Source organism: Cimex lectularius, unplaced genomic scaffold, assembly GCF_000648675.2.
Source record: "Cimex lectularius strain Harlan isolate CLEC.00 unplaced genomic scaffold, Clec_2.1 scaffold122, whole genome shotgun sequence".
In the NCBI taxonomy this organism is placed as follows: Eukaryota; Metazoa; Arthropoda; class Insecta; order Hemiptera; family Cimicidae; genus Cimex; species Cimex lectularius.
In genome coordinates this window covers 608,214-615,750 of record NW_019392735.1, presented here as the reverse complement: position 1 = coordinate 615,750, position 7,537 = coordinate 608,214, and the positions used below count along the sequence as shown (strand labels likewise).

Below are 7,537 nucleotides of genomic sequence, written 5' to 3'. Positions count from 1 at the left end.
TGCTGATTTAAGAGATCAATAGCCTAATCCAGTTTAAAGGAAACAATTCGTTCATTATAACTCTTTCATTATCCACGCAAACCAATAACTCTTAATTTTATAAATAACCTCGTTCCTTGTCAATATATAATAAATGATTTGGAAATACCAATGTGATTGTCAGTAATGATGCTTCTTATTTTTTATCCCTTTATAAGCAATTATAACTAATAAGTGTGTTTCTTCTTCCTTTTTTTATATTTTATTTGTTTCTTCTTCCCTTTTTATTTACAACCTGTTTTTCTTTTCCTTTATTTCATGTAAATGTCTCTTACAGCTATGCATTTCGGGGCCATTTTCCTAGCTGTAAAAGAAATTTACATAAAATAAAGGAAAAGAAAAATAGGATGTAGAAGTTCATTATTCTAACAACTACCAGAGTATAACTTAATACTCTTATATAATAATCCTATCAATGTTTTTACTAATAAATTAAGAACACTGTCCACTTCACTTCTGATATTTCTTATTTATTATAAAAGTTGTAATGCCTGAAATAATGAATTATATTTTTATAAATTACAACATAATTTATAATTCACTAATTTCGTAGTCCGCTTGACGAATTGATATATTACAATTAATTAAGGTGTTTAGTTGAGATAAAAAAGTCAATAGCACGAGCGGTATTCGAACTCACGATCTTCTGCTAGATACGCCGCTGCTCTACCACTTGAGCTATCGTGATGTCGATCCACTCGGACACTAACTTCCCATCTCAACCCCAACTTTTGAATTTTCCCTCCTTTTTGCCAATTCAATTGAAAATTCAAAAGGTGGGGTTGCGATGGGAAGTTAGTGTCCGAGTGGTTCGAGGTCGCGATAGCTCAAGTTGTACAGCAGCGGCGTATCTAGCCGAAGATCGTGGGTTCGAATCCCGCTCGTGTCATTGACTTTTTTATCTCAACTAAAAACCTTAATTAATTGTAATAATTTATAATAGAATAAGATTTCCTTGGCAGTTATATAGTGTTGTTATGTAGTGTTCAGTTGTAATATTTTTTCTGGTACTATAACTTTTCTATTATCCTTTTTTGTTAAATAATAATTAAAATGTTGCAATTTTTTTTCTGTTGTACAGAATATAATTTAGCAAAAACCCTAAGGTGTCATAAACCAGATTTTCGTTCCTGTTTTTACAAAATACAGGATTGCTCTTTGAATTAAAATTGGCAAAAGTAATTTTATCTCACTTGTAAGTCCGTTTGCGTTAAACAATGCTTTCTCTCCGCAGAATACAAACACGAACTGCAAAATGAAAATGCACGGAACGTAATAATGCAGATTAGAAAATATGACTGCGACTCCTGTTCGCAAGATGAGGCCTACTAATGTATCAACTTTCTATTCATTATAGATAAACGGCTTGTGAGGGGAAACTGGGAAAAATTGTACGAAACTGAAATGTTGATTGGACGTATCAAAACGGAACTTCCCTGAGCTTAGTTTAAACAGCGTACTCTTTCAGTCAAAGAATAACAGTTCAATAAGTTGTGCACGAACTTAAACCTAAGTATGAACTCTGAAGTGAGTAAATATGCCTTGAAAAAACTTAGGAACATATTAAACTAATCAATATTGACTTTTGTAGTGCCAATTTTCGCTTTGTACATTTAACATACAAATCATCGTGCATACTTACTCGCAAAGTTCGTGCGGCGTTATTAGCCTTGATTTGTTAACCTTTTTTACATATATTTTTTCATTAATTATTGTTGGGAATTGTATTATTCCCAGTTAAGTTAATTTTTATAATAGATTAAACAAAAAATCCTGTTTAGCCTCGTATGAGTACTAAATTCTGCCAGCCTTTTCTTCTAATAATCTTTAGTGGTGTAAACCACGGCTGGGTGCACTGATTTTTTTTTTATACCTTTTTGGAAATTAACGAGAGTTACGCCACGAGCCCTAATAAGATGAAATCGTAATGAGAATCATTATCTATGTTTTCACTTTCTTTTCCACCGGGCCGAGAACGGACGGCGGGGGGCATTGCCGTCTTAGTTACATGCGAGCCTTTGTCCATCTCGGTTCTTTTCCTTATAAAAACAAAAACAAAGTGAACATTTGGACCCCACCGACATGATGATGGTACAAGTGAGTGTACAATATCCTTACACCTTTTAAAGCAGCGTGGATTACGGCGTTTATACTTTTGATAAAGGTTTTGTGTTTGCGACCTATGGACATTTGTCTACATCTTCAGTGTTTACTCATGTGTTGTGCTAGCCAATTTTGTGTACGCGGTCGTCCCGAAATATGGATAAAAGCTGAATGTTAACTAAAATAGCTCATGCATTCCTCTTGCAGATTACTATGCAAATTTAATTCGCGTTTCGCACTCGCATATTTTCTCCATAAAACAGAAAAACATTTAATTATGGATGTGTAATCTAACATGCCTCTAACCCTGTCCCTAACCCTACCTATCCTTACCCGTCCCTTAAAGGCTCATTCTCACGATTCAACTTTTGCTCTCTCTAACCTAACCTATCCATTCTCTAACCCTAGCCCTAACCCTATCTAACCTAACCTAACCCGACCCTTATATTTGCGTTCGCACGAATCTGTAGAATACTTTTTGTTTGAATTTTTCTATAGAAATTGATCGTTGAACAACCCTTGAATGTTTTTTCTTATACTTGTTTCTAACCATCTTAATTTTGTTTTTGAAGTTAGCAATAGTAGGTACGGCAAATTTCATTTCTTCTACGATAAAAGCCAACGCGTTTTTCTCCTTATTTTTATACTCATCAAGTTGCGTTATCATCAAGCTGAAGTTCCAATGTCCTATTACGTCCTGAAAGTAAGTTGAAAATAGTCAAGCAAAAAAAATTCTCTACAGAGCCCGCAAAAATTCAAACAAAACTCTATGCTAAAAAATGACCAAACTGCAGACAAAAACAATATCACATATCAAATAAAACTGCGCAAGAATATGTCAATTGTTCATTTTTGTTGCCCAAAAAATCAATCTAAGTAGTTTTTCAATACATAAACTGATCCGATACTGAATGTATTATAACATCAAAGATAGTTTTATATGTAAACAATAGCAGCGGGCCAAACTCCGCGCCTTGTGAGAACAACCGGTGGAAAGGGACAAGGCAACACACTGTTATGAAATACTTTTAACGCAATTTAGAAAATTAAAAACGTTTTTTGTTTTATCTACTGGGAAAAGCTTGTTTCCTGGCAAAGAATTTTAAACCGGCGGATTCACGATTTTTATTCTTTTATTTCTCTCTTCTTGAATAGTTTTTGCATTGTTTTAATACTTATGTTTTTAAGGTGTGCAATCACTCTCAGCACTTTTGCCACAATCCTTTTTGTTGTAAAATAATTTGTTTTAAATAAAATTAGAAATGAATTTGGCGAAACGTAGCCTTTGGTTTAATTGTTTTTAAATTATTAATCTACATTTCTATTGGTTTTCTATTAATAATATTTTAAAACCTCCAGACAAAAATTTTAAACTAATACTGTATAATTCGTCAATTACCCTTACAGTACCGATGATAAAAGTACTATCTATTTAATTGTAATCAATTCCAAGTTTTTAACAAGAGTTTTGTGCTAAATACTGATCTACACCGTTTTGTCATCCGCTGATTTCCTTATACCATTATGATTTCACAAAACTTTGCCCAATTCTCAAATGTCGATATTTTGTCTGTCTGGTAGATTGTGTTAGGTTAATAAAGGTTAAATTAATTTATTGTCTTTTTATGGCTCAATTCTTTTAGATATAGCGCGAATAATTAGATATTCGTATATCTAATAGTATTTTTTTTAACTTTTATTTTAAATAAATACACCAGTGATTTTATCTTTCTTTTCGAGATTCGGTATTGACATTGAGTTTTTGCTTAAATTTATTTTTCGCAAGTCGTGATCGGTGATAATACGTGCTTCGCCTCCTGGCAATATCCTTCTGACTTTTTTCATCTATGCCCGCCTCTGAACTATTATTTCTGCGGCCTGCAGATGACTTGCACTGATGACAAAAACAGGAATCCTACCCTCGTGTAGGCCTTAAACGAGACATTAACCTGTCATCGTCTGAATCTGCTGATAATCCATGAAGATTATCCGTTGTTGGGATCGTGGCGTTCCGCACAGTCAAGGTATGATAAGTATATTTGGCTTAGCTTTCCAATTCAATTCCAATTTAACAAGCATTACCGACAATTTAATATTTACCTACATGGCAAAAAATATGAGTAATTTTGTAAATTTAGTAAAAATTCTTACGGGCCAACCCCTCAACGAATTTAAACACTAATCATTTGAGCAAATTATAACAATAATTCGTATTTATTCGGCCGATGTAGCTTTCCGTTAGGAAGCCGAAACAAGTAGGGCATTACGCAAAGAAACACGTTTTGCAATGAAACATAAAAAACATGTTCCTGTTTCATGCACATCAGGTCAACGCCAAAATTAAGTAATTCGTGGTGAAATTGTTTCCACCTTTGACAACATTTCATCCGCGCACTTCGTCTCTAATGATCTGAAGTCATTATGTATTAAAAAATACGTTTCTTTCGAGTTGTCGGTTCTTGGCCCTGATTTTCAGGTCGTTCGTGTCAAATTATGCCAAACCAAAGATGCTATTAATTTTTTTTTTACAAATAAAACTTAAGACTATTCGCTGTTATTTCCGTCCTATATCGATACAAAGTATTATCGTTCAATATAGGATATAGGCATTTTATTTATTCTTTATTATTTTGGTATGCCTATCCACGCTGAGTTGGTCTGTCAGACGCGGTTCGGCATTTCGCCATCTTCAGTGTTGGGTCTTTCAAAAGTATTTTTGATAATGTACTCTTCAAAAATATTACTTAAATTAGATTTCTAAAAACGTTTTGGATTCCTAGAATAGAAAAACTACAGCATAAATTGAAGTTGGGGATATTTTCCTTGAACCCTTCCGGAAAATAAGTTCAAGAAGTCCATGATGAAGCAGAAAGTCTAAGCATTTTGTGTCGACGGTGCCAAGTGGTCCGCCTGTCATAGCTGTGCATTCAGACAAGCATTCTATGAGGTTATTTCTCTACACACTAAACTAAGCGACTCGCAAACCACTAAACCCATAAAAATTAAAATTGTCAGCCATAAAATTAAATTAATATAATATATTCATAATTTCTTTGCAGGGTTTCTATTTTGTAGTCCTTTTTTGATAATTTTTGTCTGTATAACCTCGCAGTTTTGATCTAAAAAACGCGTTTCGGCTTCCCGCATCATCTTTAGTTAGTCCAATACTAATCTGTTTTGCAATAAACTTTTTGTTGAACATTTGTTATATGCAAAAAGGTCTTCGTTCTGTCCACTTATTTGTCGGATAAATCTGTCAGAGCCTTATATTCCTTACATCCTTGACTCACCAATGAAGATGTTGAGATACCGAAAAGCATATGACAGACAAATACTACGATGACAGGCAGTCTAAAATGATCGGAAATGAACAAACTTCAAGCAAATATTATAAATAAATATTTTTAAGAAAGAGTTCGAAACTGGAAGATTTAAGAAATTTTAAATCGCCCGAATATGGTATAAAAAATACGACATACGATACAATAACGAAATGAACATTAGTAATAAAAGATTAGATGTAAAATTATTTTAAAGAATCTAGTTTTACTTGGTAGAAAACCAAAGATCATTCTATTTACTATTAATAAGAAGAACTAATTATTTCTACTTAAGAATTTATTGCATTATATTTTGTTATTATTATTGACGCGACACGAATTTTTCATTTCGAAAAAATTGTCTATAATTAATTGAGTAGTTATTATTATAGACTGCTATTTCTGCATCTTTTATTATTCAAATAGATCTTGTTTACATTATTTCTATTTTTCATATATAGATTTTTATGTCGTAAGCAATTTAAATAATTTCTTAAGTGTTCAACCTTGATTTATAATATCAAACCATGTATTTATATGAGCCTTAATCACGTGTATGGTGATTATTTTCGTATCCAATTTTGTTCTGTTCATCATTAGGCTTCTGGATTTGTAACTATTCTGATCCAAATCAATTTCGCAAGTTAACGAAAAACAAGCATGCCAACATCAACGATTAATTAATCGCCTTGGTCGTAAATATTCAGAAACTAACAATGAATCGATCTTTATTCGGGTCATCTTTGCCGAGAATGGTGAAACTCTGAACGTAATTAATTACATCTCGAAAATAATGAGCAGCACGCTTTTCTCACATTAATACCCTTTTCTAATACATAATTGATTTAAACTCTTGGAAATTTAACAACCGACATGAATATTTGCTAATTCTTTTTATTCGACACGGGAAAATAATTCGAGGGTGGCTTGAAAAGTTGAGCAGCTCCGGGGTGAACTATCGTTGAAAGGCTGGTCGGAGTCGATTATGAAAATTGGCAGCTCTTCAGCAGGTTTTTTTGAAGGTGGGATGACCGGGCAGGGGCCATTGAAACGAAAGTGTGTCCGGTTAACAATTGTGAGACATTATTCTGTGCCGTTAGGGGCATTGTGCCACAAGCTTTACATAGGAAGTTGCCCCGGGACGTTTATTCCACATGGACTGCCTGTTATATTCCTCATTGATTGCTAAAATATGATAAACACGAATGAGAGGTAAAATGGGTCCATTTGCTATTCTATTAAAATAACATAAAAATAGATTCTAAATTTACCAGAATAAAATTTGTAAATAAAAGTAGGTTTCATAATGACTAATGACAACAGTACAGTCCCTCCCTCTCCCTCTCCCTCTCACTCTCTCTCTCTCTCTCCTCTCTCTCTCACTCACTCACTCTGGCCTCTGGCTCCCTATTTCTTCCTCCAATCACTCATTCACACTCTCTTTCTCACTCACTCTGGCCTCTGGCTCCCTATTTTTCCCTCCCCTCACTCACTCACTCTCTCTCACCCTCTCTCTCTCTCTCTCTCTCACTCACTCTGGCCTCTGGCTCCCTATTTCTCCCTCCCCTCACTCACTCTCCTTTCTCACTCACTCTGGCTCTCTCTTTCTCTTTCGTCCTCACGCTCATTCCCTCTCTTTCTTTTTACTCTTTATCTAGAACCTATTTCTTGTAATTTGTGTGTAACTATTTACTTATCTATATCTACCTACTTATCTATGTGACCCCCTCCTCTCTCTCACTCACTCACTCTGGCTCTCTCTTTCTTCCTCCTCCTCTTACTCACTCTGGGTCTGTCTTTCTCTCTGCCCCTCACTCTCTCTCTCTCTCCCTCTCTTTCTTTTTCTTTTTCTTCTTTTTTTCTCTTTATCTAGAACCTATTTCTTGTCATTTTTGTGTAACTATTTACATATCTATATTTACCTACTTATCTATGTGACGGCCCCTCTCACTCACTCCCTCTCCTCTCCTCCTCCTCCTCCTCTCTCTCTCTCTCTGATTCTATCTTCCAATCTATCTCAATACTTCTTTCCTTCTCTCTATCTCTCTCTCACTCACTCTTCTTTGATCTTTCTA

General features: G+C 34.4%; 2 protein-coding genes across 5 annotated transcripts in view; one reads left to right on the top strand and one right to left on the bottom strand.

Annotated features, from left to right (window-relative positions):
- The window catches only part of LOC106662165 (espin), a 127,968-nt gene that overhangs the window by 92,469 nt on the left and 27,962 nt on the right, over nt 1–7,537 (top strand). The window lies entirely within an intron of this gene.
- LOC106662169 overlaps nt 1–7,537 on the bottom strand; it is a 108,717-nt gene that overhangs the window by 80,081 nt on the left and 21,099 nt on the right. The gene's annotated exons all lie outside the window — the stretch shown is intronic.